Raw genomic sequence first — 14,656 nt, forward strand, 5'->3', positions numbered from 1 at the left:
TTGGAATTGTGGCCACAGAAAGCAAGGTACAAGGTTTGAGTACACGAACCATGACCTGCGTATCTTTTCTCCATTTTTCATCTTCATGAAATATCTGTCCTTGGTAAAACGGTGGTGTGATTGGCTTTGTGGGAAGTTAAACTCCTCTATCTGAACGGGACTGCTCCTATCAATATCAATTCGTTGGTCATCGGCAATATGCTCTGGCCAGCACCCCGGGTATGTCTCTGTAAACGGGGCTTTCTCCCTGGCATCTCCCTCACCTGTCTCGGCGGTAGGATCTTCATCGTCATGTTCTTGTTCTACTAACAATGTTTGGTCATCATTATTGTCAGCAGTTTGAGTTGAAGATGGATAATCTGTATTTTGGCTAGCATCCTGTGATGGGGGCTTTAACAGCTGGTAGGGTTACAGATGCTGGACCAAAGAAAGAGGTCACTTTTGGTAGACTGAATAAAGCTTTTCTTTTATTGTCAGATAGCTTTCGTTTTTCAGCACCACTGGCATATGTACGTTTCATTTCCTCTTAAAATTCTTTTCCTGCACAAAATAACATTTTAACTTAACGGCAAAAAAGGCAAAGGTATAAACACATAAACTACCGGTATTATACTTTAGATCGCTTAAGCCGTTCGTTTGAAACGTTGCCATTGGTAACCGCGAGTTTGACCAATCAGAGACGTCAGTGTTTTGCTTAGAATTTTGGGTAGTGTAGTATTTCTCCAGAAGATCGCAAATAACAAGGTTGATTTCATACCTTGTGGCTTTTATAGGAGCAGAAACTTTCGTTTCACAACCTCGTAGCTCGTGGTCAATCTACCTTGGATGGTTTAGACATTATGGCTGAAAATCAATATCCTACAGAGAAAATTAATCGGATTTGCTGGTCTGTTGGAGGGTGGGGCCAGTTTCAATTGAAACGGGTGAAACATAGGTAAGGCCACGTCTGGTTATAACAGCTGCGACATTAATATACCTTTTGGAGTTTCTTTCAGAAACTTCCTTCATATCCAGCAATGTACAGCTTGTGACTGCCTTAATACCAAGTAAAACGTTGAACTGCTCCACTCTGCCTCCGCTCCCGCTTCCAGCCTTCCCCTCTTCTGCTCCTCGGTTCCCCGGCTTCCAGTGTCCCTTCCTCGAGCTCCTCGCCCTCGGCCTCCCCGTTCTCCCTGAGCTCCCTCACCTTTCCCAGCCCCAGTCCTTGTGCCCTCACTCTGCTCCTTGGTGCCCGCCTCCTCCCAGCCTCTGGGTCTCTGAGTCCTGCGTTTGGGTCCGTTCTGTCACTCTGCGTAACAGGTAAATATGATTTAAATTACATTAAAAAAAATTGCAATAGAAGTGACAGTAGTTACATGAATGGAGTGATTCTTTGTGTTCAAAGATATGGTTGCAGGGATTGAGCAGAAGCTGTTTGAGGGTGACCAGACTGGAAAATGTCCCAAATATTCCATGTTGGATCTTGATCAAGCAAATTTCAGGTATGCCATACTTGCATACAGTGGGGTCCGTAAGTCTGAGTCCTCAAACAAGACTTTGTTTACATGTTACAGGGCTGAAAGAATTCAGGCATGGTGCCTGAATTCAGGCTTGAGCCAGGCCATATATGACAAGAAAAAAAGGAATTGTGTTTGATGATAATATATTGATGAAAATATTTGATAATTTCAGGCACTGACAGTGTTGTTGCTTTCAGCCCTGCATGTTATCATGGCAGTGATATTTATGTCCAGTAGTACTTAACTTGCATATAAAGTTTATATGTTATGTGTTACTATGACGTCACCAGGTGTGGGCTCTGATTTGCCCATGTGTTCCATTGAGTCTATTTAAATTGCTTCCTCGGTTCCAGTGGCATTTTTTGGCACGGGCGAACTGGGCAGCCGCCCGTGGCGGCACGAGAACTTAAAAAAAAAAAAAATCCTCTGCGCCACAAAGCGTTTTTCTGTTTTCTATCATTTCACTGTGGGGAATGGCAGATCAGCGCCCCCAGCAGCTGCAGGCGCCCTGCTTGCTGAGAGAGGTCAACACCCCCTACTTTCACAATTAAATGGACTAGTCCGTAACAGTGCGATGCGGCGTTACCCAAGCGGCTCAAATAAAAGAAAAAAGCGAAAAGACATGTTTTCGGCAGTAGCAGGACAGAGATGAGGGAGTGAGGGTAGAACCTGCGGTAAGCACAACTCCCTTTAAAACACTTTGGCCCTTAGCCAAGATAGCAATACAACAATAAAAAAGTAGGCATGCTTTACTGTAGGATTGCATTAGTAGCCTATATATACGTTGCACATCATGCACACATTCTTAACGAGAATTAATGCTTTTCTATCCGCATTGACAGACAAAAACTCATGATAGACCTCTTCAAATTATAGCATAGGGCCTCTTGAAATTATATATATATATATATATATATATATATATATATATATATATATAAAAGCTTGTTTTATGATTCATTAGGAATATACAGTTTTAGTGTATTAATAATGGCACTTTGTTGAAGTATTTAATGTGTCAACTCTCACTGATTCTTGCTTACTCATTACATGGCGTTAGTAGTTTTAGGAGTTGGTTTACATATTCAGGGGAGCGCAAGGACGGGTACAGCTTTATCAATACTAGTTAAACAGTTGTACAGTTTTATTCCCAACTTGTATATATTTTAAATTATTATTTCTTATATTCTATCCTATTATTATTTCATGTATATTGTATCCTATTATTTCATTTATATTGTGTGTAGGCTGTGTGTCTGATATTGTGCTGCTGCAACACTGGTATTTCCCATTTTTTTGGGATCAATAAAAATCTATCTATCTATCTATCTATCTATCTATCTATCTATCTATCTATCTATCTATCTATCTATCTATCTATCTATCTATCATCTTGTGTGGTGGGCCGGTCTGCCAGGGCTGATATTTGGTCCCTGTCAGTCACTGTGGCTCAAGCAGAGAGGCGCTTTTCCAAACTAAAGTTGATCAAGTCATACCTGATGTCAACTATGTCCCAGGAACGGATCACTGGCCTTGCTGTCATCAATATCAATCACCCAATAGGGGAGCAGATTTCATACGATGACATCATGGATGATTTTGCATCAAGGAAGGCCAGAAAGGTCAGGTTTTAGTTTTAGTTTGTGTTTTCTGTTCTTAGTGCTATAGTGTAATAATTACATTCTCTTTAGTGTGTTTTCACATATGTGTGATGAAGGATTTGTGCTATTTTGAATATTTATTCTATATTGTGTCTTTTGGCAATGTTTGCGCTAGGAGGGGGTCTCGCCCTGGGCGTCATTCAATGTAGAACCGCCCCTGCTCGGTTCACACCGTAACATGAACATGATGAAGGTCCCAGCGACCGGAACACTGTTCTCTGATTAAACTTTATATGCAAGTCAAGACAGTGTGCGGGAGCTCCCTCTGTTTCAGTCTGTTGCCCTTTTGGTCCTCTCCTATGCACCTGTCTGCGTGTAGCAGTGTTGCCAGATCTTGCGAGACAAATAAGCAACCAGGCCTGTGAAAACAAGCCCAAAACAAGCGACTTTTTCTACAGAGGCCCCCTAGGTTCCGTGAAGAGAAAAATAAATAAACTGTGTGCACGGTTTTACAATCCGTGGGGACGGATTTTAAACTGTGGGTACAGATTGTCAATTTAGCCTACATCCATGTGGACAGATTGGTAAACTGTGCGCAGTTTTGCAAAACTGTACACACGGTAGTTTATTTATTTTTCTTCCCCCTGAGCTTCAAGACAATGATCACAAGAGTTAGTTAAACCACCTTTTAACATTATTTAACATTAGAAAACTGATGGGATATCAAATATAGACTGATGTACCAACATTATATACACAGTAAACCTCTGATAATTAAAATTTGCACACACAAATAAATATCATCCTGAATTCACAAATTTGTTATTTATTATTGCAGGGACTGCAGAAGATCCCATTTTTAAATAACTATAACCCAGAAACAGGAGAAATTATTGATAATCTTAGTGTGCAGCAATAAAGTGGCTCCTACTCTGATAAACAAATGAGTGAGTTAGAAAAGACTTAAATAAACTAAACTGGTTTAAAAACCATTCCAGTCAAAACCATTTGAACAGGTGAGGATGAGGCTTGGTCTAAAACATTTTTCTTAAGACTCATAACACTTTAGCCTCATATATATGAAGAATAACACCACCATTATCTTTCTCATCACTCACTGATGTTTTCCTAAACAAAAAAAAACAGATTGCCCTGCTCTGCCTCTGATTGGCTAGTACTTGTTGTCATCTGGGTCAGAGCCAATTAGAAGCAGGATGTGTGTGGGGGAAAAAACTCTGCTGTCTCCTGTGTGTATGGGAAAAGGGGAGGGACCAAAGGAACAGGCAAGACAAACTCCTACGTTTAAATAACATATAGAAATGTCTGCTTGACAACTTATTATGGAGCTGGGAACAAGCCCAAATAAGCAACTACACTTTAGAAACAAGCCCAAAAAAACGCGACCCGCGACTACCAATATTTGTAAGCGACTTTACAGAAAAACAAGCCCAAAGTCGCTTATAATAAGCGGACTTGGCAACACTCCTCTGTAGGTGTGCATAAGTTTTGATTGTTTTATTTTCAGTAGGCTAAATGTTGTGGCTTGTGATCTTAACACAGTATTATGCACAGTTGTATGTCCTCAGGACATGACTATGTTTCTACTAATTTATACTGTTTCTTTCAGGAGTGCTGGTGAAATCTGGGCTGCAAGTCTGGCTCAAAGTTGACCACCACCTTGCTGCCTCAAACTTTGGTGCTACAAGTACTTGTGTGATGGGGAGATGCAGATTCAGCACATTTCCAAAGAGGATGTCTCTGATGCTGAGTATACATCACTTCTCTCTCAGGTATGAGGTGTTAAGGGTTTACTGCTGTAAAACTTTTGGCATCACATCTTTGTAATACAGAATTCCCAGCTGTCACATAATTCATGGAAATCAGGGAATTTTGTAACAACATCAATACTGGGATATTTGGTCAAAGATATTGTGATATATGATTCTGATGATGGAGGCTGCCATGCAAGGCACCAACCAGACTATCAGGAGTAGTTTGGGGTTCAGTGTCTTGCTCAGTGACACACTCTGGAGGTGCTGTAACCACCCCACAACCAGGTAACATCATTGTGTTTTATGTACTGCTTCTCCTATCTCCTCTGCTGTGTGCTGCTCCTCTGTTGTCAGTGTGTCTGTTTTGACTGACATACAGTTTATTTCTCTCATTCATTGGCTTTGTCCTCACCAGTGCCGCTTGCTCTATTTATTAACTCTAGCTCACTCGGCCACCACCTTTCTTTCTTTCTCTCACCAGGCTGATGCTGACTTTGTCTTTGTAGCGTGCCATCCTGAGTTCAGTGAGAAGGGCTCCAACAAAGAACAGGTGGAAGTAAGTGTTATGAACCATCTACAGGACTTCTTGCAGGAGCTGGAAGCATGTAATTGCTCATTTAGTTTTCTTCTTGTAAACTCTGTGTACTTAGTTTCTCTGTCTTACACATCTCATGAAGTTTCCATGTAGATTACATTATCATTGTTAGTACACTTATGTCAGATATTAGATTTCCAAATTCTACTTCTGTGCTGGTACAGGTAAACCATGTACAATATTTCATTTACATGATTGTTTGCTTTATCTGTCTCTGAAAAGGTGAACATCCAGAGGTAGGTGACACAGTAGACTATCCAGGTCACCTGTCCCCCAGTACGTTTCTCCAGTGGCTCACAGGACAGGGCCACATTCCTGTCTTACTAGAAGATAAGAGAAACTTCAGAGTCTTTGTGCAGTTCAATCACACTTGTGACATCCAGTATGGTGTACATACAGTTTGCTACCCAACAGTCGCCTGCCTGTTAAGCATATGCAAACTTCTACTGAGTTCAAACAAGTGATGACGGAGGCCTTCCATCTAGGGCAGGCATTTCATCAGGATTAAGTGAAATGCTGCTGTTTCAAATATGCAGTGCTAATTAGACTATTGAATGTTATTCTTTCATGGTTCAAGTACAATGCATATACATTCAGGCTCATGTAGTAATACATTGGGTTAAGATATTTGTGCAGTCTTTTTTGTGTGTAAAATCCAGTTTGTATCTGTTCACCCAATTCTCGTCAATGTTCAATGTTCGTAGGTGTATTTAATGACCCAGTGTGCATGGCTAATTGATTGATTTGACATTTTAGAAAGTATACATCATTGTTAGCATTACATTGAATGTTACGCTTCAAACAGCATTTCTATATGGGCATTGCACCATTAAAATGTTTGTCAGAGAATTTGTCCTTCACTGTGTTCTTTCCCTCCTCCCTGTGGCTGTGTCAGCCTGACAGAATGAATAAATGTGAGGGTGTCCGATAAAAAAAAAAAATTTGGGGGGCTTTTTCCCTTTATTTGATAGTGACAGTGGATAGACATTAAAGGGGGAGAGAGATGGGGGATGACACGCAGCAAAGGGCAGCAGGTCGGATTCGAATCTGCACCGCTGCAAAGGACTCACGCTCTTACTGGTTTACCTAGAGGCCGCCCCCAAAATACAACATTTTGTTATTATTTATTTAGTTTCAATTAGTTTGCTGTGAATGGAAGGTGGACTATAAGGTGCCTGGATACATGGGGTCCTAGACTGGACTTGTGCAATCATGAATCATCATGAATTATTAAAAGCTTTTAATCCTCTGATTGGCACAGACACGACTGTCAATGATGGTGAAGTAGGTACAAAGCATGTGCGAGTGTGGTCAAATAAATGTCTTCCAAAACTATTTGAATGAGAAAGGGGATCAATGGCAAGGCGTAGTTTCAATGTCCTCGGTCTTCAATGGACATTCCATTTCTGGCACGGTAACACCTGGGTTGGCAGTTATCATGAGAGATCCCTGAGCTCTCTCAATCAATATCCTCAATTTGGATTCCCTAAAACCAACAGAAGATAGTATTATCAGTATATAGATTGAGAAAATCATATTTAGAGGCAGGACAACTATCATTGGCATTATTAGTCAACTGCCACATTTTCCTCAAATATCTCTGGCTCTCTGATGGGGTGCTGCAGCATCCCAAGCTCCCACAGCTGGTTTGGGGAAAGGAAGCCCTCTGTCCTGATAGGATGATCATTCCATCCAGCAGAAAACTTGGCCAAATCAGCCTTGAGTCTGGGGTGTACTGAGCACAGAAGAGATGAAGATTATCCGAGATGTCGAGGGATCCATCTTCCTCCAGGCTGTGTAATATGTCGTAGTAAACGTGTGTAACTCCTGTCCAAACGTCCTCCATAGACGTTTGATTCTACAATTCATACATAGAAAAGTTCCCCATGGGTCAATCAAACTATGTAAAATAATAGCCAAACAGCAATTCAACTGGAGTAAATATCACACTGAAGGGCACACCAACAATAACAAGACATGTCATGTACCTACTTGGATATTGAGGTAATTTGATAATCATTATTGCAAAAGGAATACTTCACCTCTGGTTGTGCATGCTTTTTCCACTTATAAAGCTTCCATGTCCTGTGCCTCTCACAGTGAACATCATCTGGGCAATGCTGACATTTTCAACACCCTGGTCACCTCTTACCCTTAAGACATCAGATTTTGAAATTAGTATCCATACAACTGAATCCACAAAACTTTAATAAAAATACTGGATCATTTCCTCACACAGGTTCATGAAAACTAAATGCAGCATTGAATAAATCCTTATGTTTCATAAACGGCTGACAAATCATTTCTGTTGCTTAAAGGATATTATAAGAACCATAATTCTAAATAAATTTACTGCAGCATTACTCACTTGTAAGGCCATCCAAATCTCCTCACTGCATCCAGAGAAAACTGAAGCGCAGTACTCGCTGTGTTGTTGGATCCAACATTGAGGGACACGATCTAGAGGGTGGAAAACGGACATATTAATGGGATGATTGTCATAAGATGGACACCCTACCAATAATGGATTATACCAGCAATATTTTCATGAGTATGTACTTTGATACAGTAGGAAACTTACCTTCCTCGAGTAGCCATCAATGCATGCGAATATCACCATGTTATATCTGGTGAAAAAAAGGCGCTGTTGCTATTATACCGGCGGGATAAATGACTCTTGCGCCTGACGCAAATCTAAAATTGGTTCGTCTGAAGTAGCTAGGTGTGGTTTTGGGCGTAACATGCAATAAACCAATCAAAGCATAATCTCACATTCCCTTTAAGAGCAGGCGCGCTTGTTCCATGGCAGATTGCTATTATGACGGCGGATTTGCCTGCCGAATGGCAGCGGGAGCTGTCCAGGATGCGGCAAAGTAATAAAGGCCCGTCTTGACCAGGTGGTGATGTTGCTGCGGCCTCTCGGGCGCATCTCCAGCCATGGAGCGTGGGCCTCCAAACCACCTGCTCCTGTTGTGTCCCTTCCTCCTCCCCCCACTCCATCTCCATCCACCCACTCCACCGCCGGAGTGTCCAATCCCGCCGTAGTTCAACATCACGTCTCCTTACGTCCTCTAATATTTCCTCATTTATGTCATCAAGACATCCATGATTCATGGAAATGTTGTGTAAAACAAAAGCCACAAAGAATGCTGCGACTTTTTGAGGACTGTACTGTAATGTGCTGACCTATCCAAACACCTGAAGCGCATGTCAGTAAATTTTTTATTATGTATGGTTTGCAAAAATGGTAACTGCTGCGTCCGTGTAGATGAGAGAAGCAAAGTGTATGCGCGTTGTGCACACGCTACATTATGGCCAAGCATGCGCCCCTAAAATAGCATCTGAATAACGCACCACTGACTTTAGCGCCACTGACTTTAGACTAGATTTTTCCTGGTTTGTGGCGGAATTGTTTTCTGAAACTGCAAAATAGCACCAGGGAACGTTTGCGCCTGAACACGCCTCCTCTTTTCGCTGAACCGCCCCTGGGAGCGCAAATACATTCCCTAATTTACCGACGTGAGTCTGTGGAGGGAAAAGTTTGCTGTGCGTCAGGTGCAAAATAGGAATGATACATGCGTCGGTGTACAAAGGCAATTGCGCAAGATAGGGCCCCTTGAGTCTGGTCCATTGTACATGGTGGCCCTCTGCTTCAAGACACCCCTTGACAATCTGGTATCCAGCATGAGGTAGTCTAGATTTGATGGCTCTCGCTTCATTATCGAGAGCATCATCAGTCATGGTAGAATACAGGCTCCTAACTGACATATTGTACTCCTGCATCCTCCTTTATATGGTTCTTCTTGAGACTCCAAGAATGTTTGCTACACACGTGGCAGGTAGACCTACTGTAGATGAAGAAGACTTTGGAGGTGGTCCTCTGTGACCTGTAGTCTAAAACGTCCACGGGGACCTATGCTCCTCACCACAGATATTGAGGGGGGTGTTGTATGGAGTGGAAGGTAGAGGACCCAAATGCGGGTTGAGGCAGGCAGGCAGGAGATGGTTGTAACTCAAGGATTTAATTTTAACAAAAAACGGCAGTACAGAGACTGACAACCTTACAAAGCCCCGCAGGGAGAGATCCAAAAATGTAAAGATACAAAATGCTGAAACTGACAGGCAACAGCAAACAGGAACAAACTGACATGAGACGCAAGGAAGCAAAACTCAAGACACAAGACGATCTGACAAGGTAACAAGGGAAACACAGAAGCTAAATACATGAGGTAGGGAGCAAAGAAGGAACAGGTGGTAACATCAGGTGAAACACATTAGGAATGACAAAGTAATCAAAAAGGGCGGGAAAACACAGGAAGTAGAATCAGACGAGACAAGACAGAAAACCAGACTTTCACAATAAAACAGGAAACAAACCAGAATACACAATACAAACAAGACAGGAACAGAACAAAATACAAGGCATAACACCAAACCATAACATGGGGAGGTTTATTCCGCAGGTCTAACAAACGCCACACGCGGGACGCGATCCCCGGCCTCCGGATGAAAGTCCAGAATTGTTTGACCCATCCACCACCCTAACCAACCTCCTTACGCAGATAGTGCTTACCGTAGTCTTGCTGTGATCACGACATATGCTTCCCATTTAAATACATTAGTTTACATTTTCGTGCTGGCCACCACGAAAAAAATGACAAAAACATCCATGTGAACACGAATCAATAAATTAAATAACGTGACCATTTCACGAACTGCCATGAGCCTGGGTTGGGTATACAGTATAAACCGGTATACCGCCCAGCACTAGGTCCTCTCTTGGGTCACCATGTATTCCAAATAATCAAGATCAGGAGGGTTGTTGTTGAGGGCACACTGCAGTCTTTCCCTCAGTCTGGCTAAGCACTCCTGAATTACAATGTTCTGCAAAAGCAATGTAATGAATTGTTAACATACACCGTCTAGTAATGCAACCTATTTCATCAGCTGGAGCTATTCTTTTCTGATACCACTGTGAATCACTGACGTACTATGTATTAGATGACATAATGTCATACATTAATAGTAGGGTTACTATTAATATTATTTATTGTGGTACTAATAATATTCCAAATAGGAGATGTGAGCTACAGAGAGGTAGCTGGTAACATAATAATCTAGAAGTAGTAAAGGTTGAAAGTAGTAGGACCTTTTCATTGCAAAGAAATGTAATTGCTTTACCATAAACAGATTCAATCATCACTGATTGCTATGGAGTTTGTGTCAAGTTGATATCAAGTGTGATGGAGGCGATGGATGAGGAACCACCAAAATTAAGGAATAGTAGTAAACCAGATGTATTTTTTATGTGACTAAAAGCCAACTAGTTATATATGAATGTTACACTATTGCCAGATATGTTTCTTATACCATGGTAACAGTAAAAATGTATTTGTAACTGGTTGGATCGTTATATAATGTTAAGTTTCACCTTGCTAAACATCACAGCATAAGTTGGCCAAAAGTGAATCCCTAAAGAACAGCTGGGTTGTTTTATCTTGCCTCTCCCTGACTTAGAGCACCATGAAAGGCGCTTGAACATGGCTTCTTCGATTTCTCGGTTTGGATCATGTAAATGGACCAACTCTCTCCTCTAACGTTATCAGTAAATCTGATCAGCATTGACATAACTCAAATCCCACCATGGACTCTATTTCGTGTAAGTCTGGCAAAAATTTAACCCAGGGTCTTTTTCTGCATGAAAACACATCAAATTAACTGTCCAGAGGCCTTCGACAGGGTCGAGTGGGGGTACTTATACGAGGCAATGGACAGGTTCGGCCTGGGAGACAATTTTATCCTCTGGGTCAGATTATTAAATTCATCCCGATGGCCTCAGTTCAAACTAACGACACGTTGTCACCCCTTTTCTCACTCCGGCGAGGTACCAGGCAGGGATTCCCTCTGTCACCACTCCTGTTCGCCATTGTGATAGAACCTCTGGCGGTTTGGCTTCGCTCGGAGGAAGGTTTCAAAGGCATCACACGATAATAAATTCTACACCTGCATCTGTCGTATCGTGCATTTTGGGTCCAGAATCCTTTTCTTGCCTCAGCACTTGGCCAACCCTGACAATACGCTCATTTGCATTTGCATACTGTTGAGTAGTTGTCAGGTGCAGCAGTGCAGCGATCAAGAGCAAGGTAGATAAAAAAAAATAGAAATCCAAATAATCACAAACTCACTTATATTATAATTATTAGTCAGATATATTAAAAAATTATATTTTTAAAAAACAAAAAATTCTTCATCTTTCTGCCATCACATCCAGCTGTCTCTCATCTCCCACAAGCAGGCAGCAAGCACCTCTCCTGTGGCGGCCTCAAGAGAGAAAGATCTTGCATGCTCGCCGGACAATACTGGCATCTCTTTTATAGAAAGCTGTGGATTCGAAAAGTCGCTATATCTAAGTTGGCAACACTAGCTATGCTTCTTTAGGACAGTCACCCAGCCTCCCTGGCTTCCTGGCTGCTGCCAGGGGACAAAAGCTACATTAAGGTTAGGTCAGCCCGCACCGATGAGAGTCGAGCTTCCAAAGCAAGATGCTGTCAGCGACACAGAAGTATCGTCAACTGGAATTGACACAAAACACTTCCTGCTGCAAGTTAACCAAGCAGGAGTCAGGACAGCCAGGCCGGTGTAGCCAGTTTCATTGATGAATGGGGAAGCATATGCATAGTATGTTATGTCCAATTACGTGTTTGATGTAGCCAGCCTGTCAGACTGGTGATCAGATTGCCTATTGGCAATCCCGAGTAACAATGATTGAATGATTTGATAATACTAACGATCCAATCCAATCCAATTTTATTTGTTAAGTGCTTTAAAACAACCAAAGTTGACCAAAGTGCTGTACAGAAGAATAAATAAGACATCATAAATAAAATACATAACAATATAACATGAATTCAAAATAATAGCTGCGCAATGAAAAACAATCAATCTAAATCGTCCTAGATCGTCCAAGCCTACCATGTACTCAAAGTTTGCTTAACTGAGTAGCGCAAATTATGGACTGTTCATTTTCAAGTAACATTTCAGGATAGTGCGCACACCAGTGTTATGTTGTGAGCAGTGGACCATCAGTATCAGCTGCCTTGGGAATTCATTGTTAGCACCGGCAAGCTATATGTGTCAGCGTTGGCCTTTTTACAGCTCTTTTGTTAAAGCAGCATTGCCAGAAATTGGCATAGGCACTCATTTTCAGTTTGGAAGGGGGCCAAGGCCATAATGTGCTCAATTCCCAGTAGACATTTTAAATGGTGTTGCATAGCAACTAATAATCCTTTTTTTCCCAATAAAGAAGCTTTTTCTGATAGCTATTTATCCAAGGGAGAGCTTTACTGAGCATTACTCTTCAGGAGCAGCTGTCTGATATGCACTTACAGAAGGTACTAGTCACACACGGGAGTTCTTCAGTAAAGTGTTGGTCAATGGTCAGCATCATGGTAGCAACTGGATTTACAAGTCTTGAGTTTCCCAGTTTGTAAAGGGATTTGAACAGGGGGAGCAGGGGGGCCCAAGCTTTTTGTTTAAATGTGCTCTTAGGTTGGGTTGAATTTGGATTGGATTCAGAAGAATTTTGTTACCTGTTTAGATGTGTACATGGAGTGGAAGGAGCAGGATGGATGGATGTTGAACCCCAGCTTCAACCAGCCCAAAGCTCACACAGTGCAAGCTGAGAAAACCTGTTCTGTGCAGGACTCTCCACTTTCAACCACTGAAGTCTTCAAAAGTAGGAAAAACAAAGTAGCATTTTAATATTTGATACACCTTTTCAGCAAGTTATGAGAAAAACTAAAACAATTAAGCATTACCAGTGTGGGGTGATTATTGAATCTAAATAAACATGGCTAAGAAAGGGAGAGATCCTTATGTTCAATGATAATATAATATAATATTAACAACATCTTATCATGGTTTGTTCTGATATATTCATATTTTTGAGGAACGCAACTATATTTAACACTGAATACACGCTCACACATAGGATGATCGTTTTCATTTGTAATATGACTTCATCCAAGTACTTTGAGTAAATATCTATCTACATGTGCTTTTGTCTATCTTTGACCTACAGGTATGATCCCCTGCCATGCAGTAATTGGGGAAGACCCTACTGCTCCCCTGAGTAAAGCTCCGACTTCCACAAGTTAGGCTCAACATTCTCTCGCAGCACATTGGGGTGTGTAACACGTCTTCTGAACAGTTGGCTAATTGGCAAATATCAAAAACAGGTAATAACAGTTACAGTATGATTGAAAGTTAACAGCAAAATTCATAGTAATTGCAGTTTTGACAAAACCAGCACTGTATCCTCCTTACTGTAAGTCCTCCAATGTAATATGTTGTCCTTTGACTTCCTGTCTACACTATGCAGGGTTAATATCTACTTTTTTAACTTTACTGAAGATAAAAACATTGTTGTGGTCTAACCAAAACTTTTTCCACATTTACATGTTTTTTTTTTTTATTTCATGAACATTATTGGAGGTGCCTAAGGCCTAAGATTTTTATTGGCAACGACTACATTCTTTTATTTTTAGTGCAATTGACAAATAAAGAACCCTGAAACTTGGGTCTGACTGTGTCAGGTCACATTATATCAGATGTTCCCATTTTTGAGAAATTTCAGTGGGCTGTTTGAACCGATCAGTACCAACATTTGTCACGTCTTTTCCTGTATGTATCCTATCGCTGGTGATCGTGAAGTTAAGAGAAAAAAGTGGAAATGGAACAGCCGTAATGTAAACTGTCAATATATCATGAAAGTTTCTGATGGAACTGTTGGAAAGCGAAAGAGTTTAAACAACACAATTTGTACTGATTTTACTCTTTTATATAGTCTGCAGTGTGATGTTCAAATACAATATTAAATTAACTTAAGTGTGGATGTTGGGACACAAAAAATGCACTATAGTGTTGATTTTAAGATACAAGTAATGTGAATATATATATATATATATATATATATATATACACAGTACAGGCCAAAAATTTGGACACACCTTCTCATTCAATGCGTTTCCTTTATTTTCATTGTAGATTCTCAGTGAAGGCATCAAAACTATGAATGAACACATGTGGAACTATGTACTTAACAAAAAAGTGTGAAATAACTGAAAACATGTCTTATATTCTAGTTTCTTCAAAGTAGCCACCCTTTGCTCTGATTACTGCTTTGCACAC

The sequence above is a fragment of the Perca fluviatilis genome, chromosome 18 (assembly GCF_010015445.1).
Source record: "Perca fluviatilis chromosome 18, GENO_Pfluv_1.0, whole genome shotgun sequence".
Classification (NCBI taxonomy): domain Eukaryota; kingdom Metazoa; phylum Chordata; class Actinopteri; order Perciformes; family Percidae; genus Perca; species Perca fluviatilis.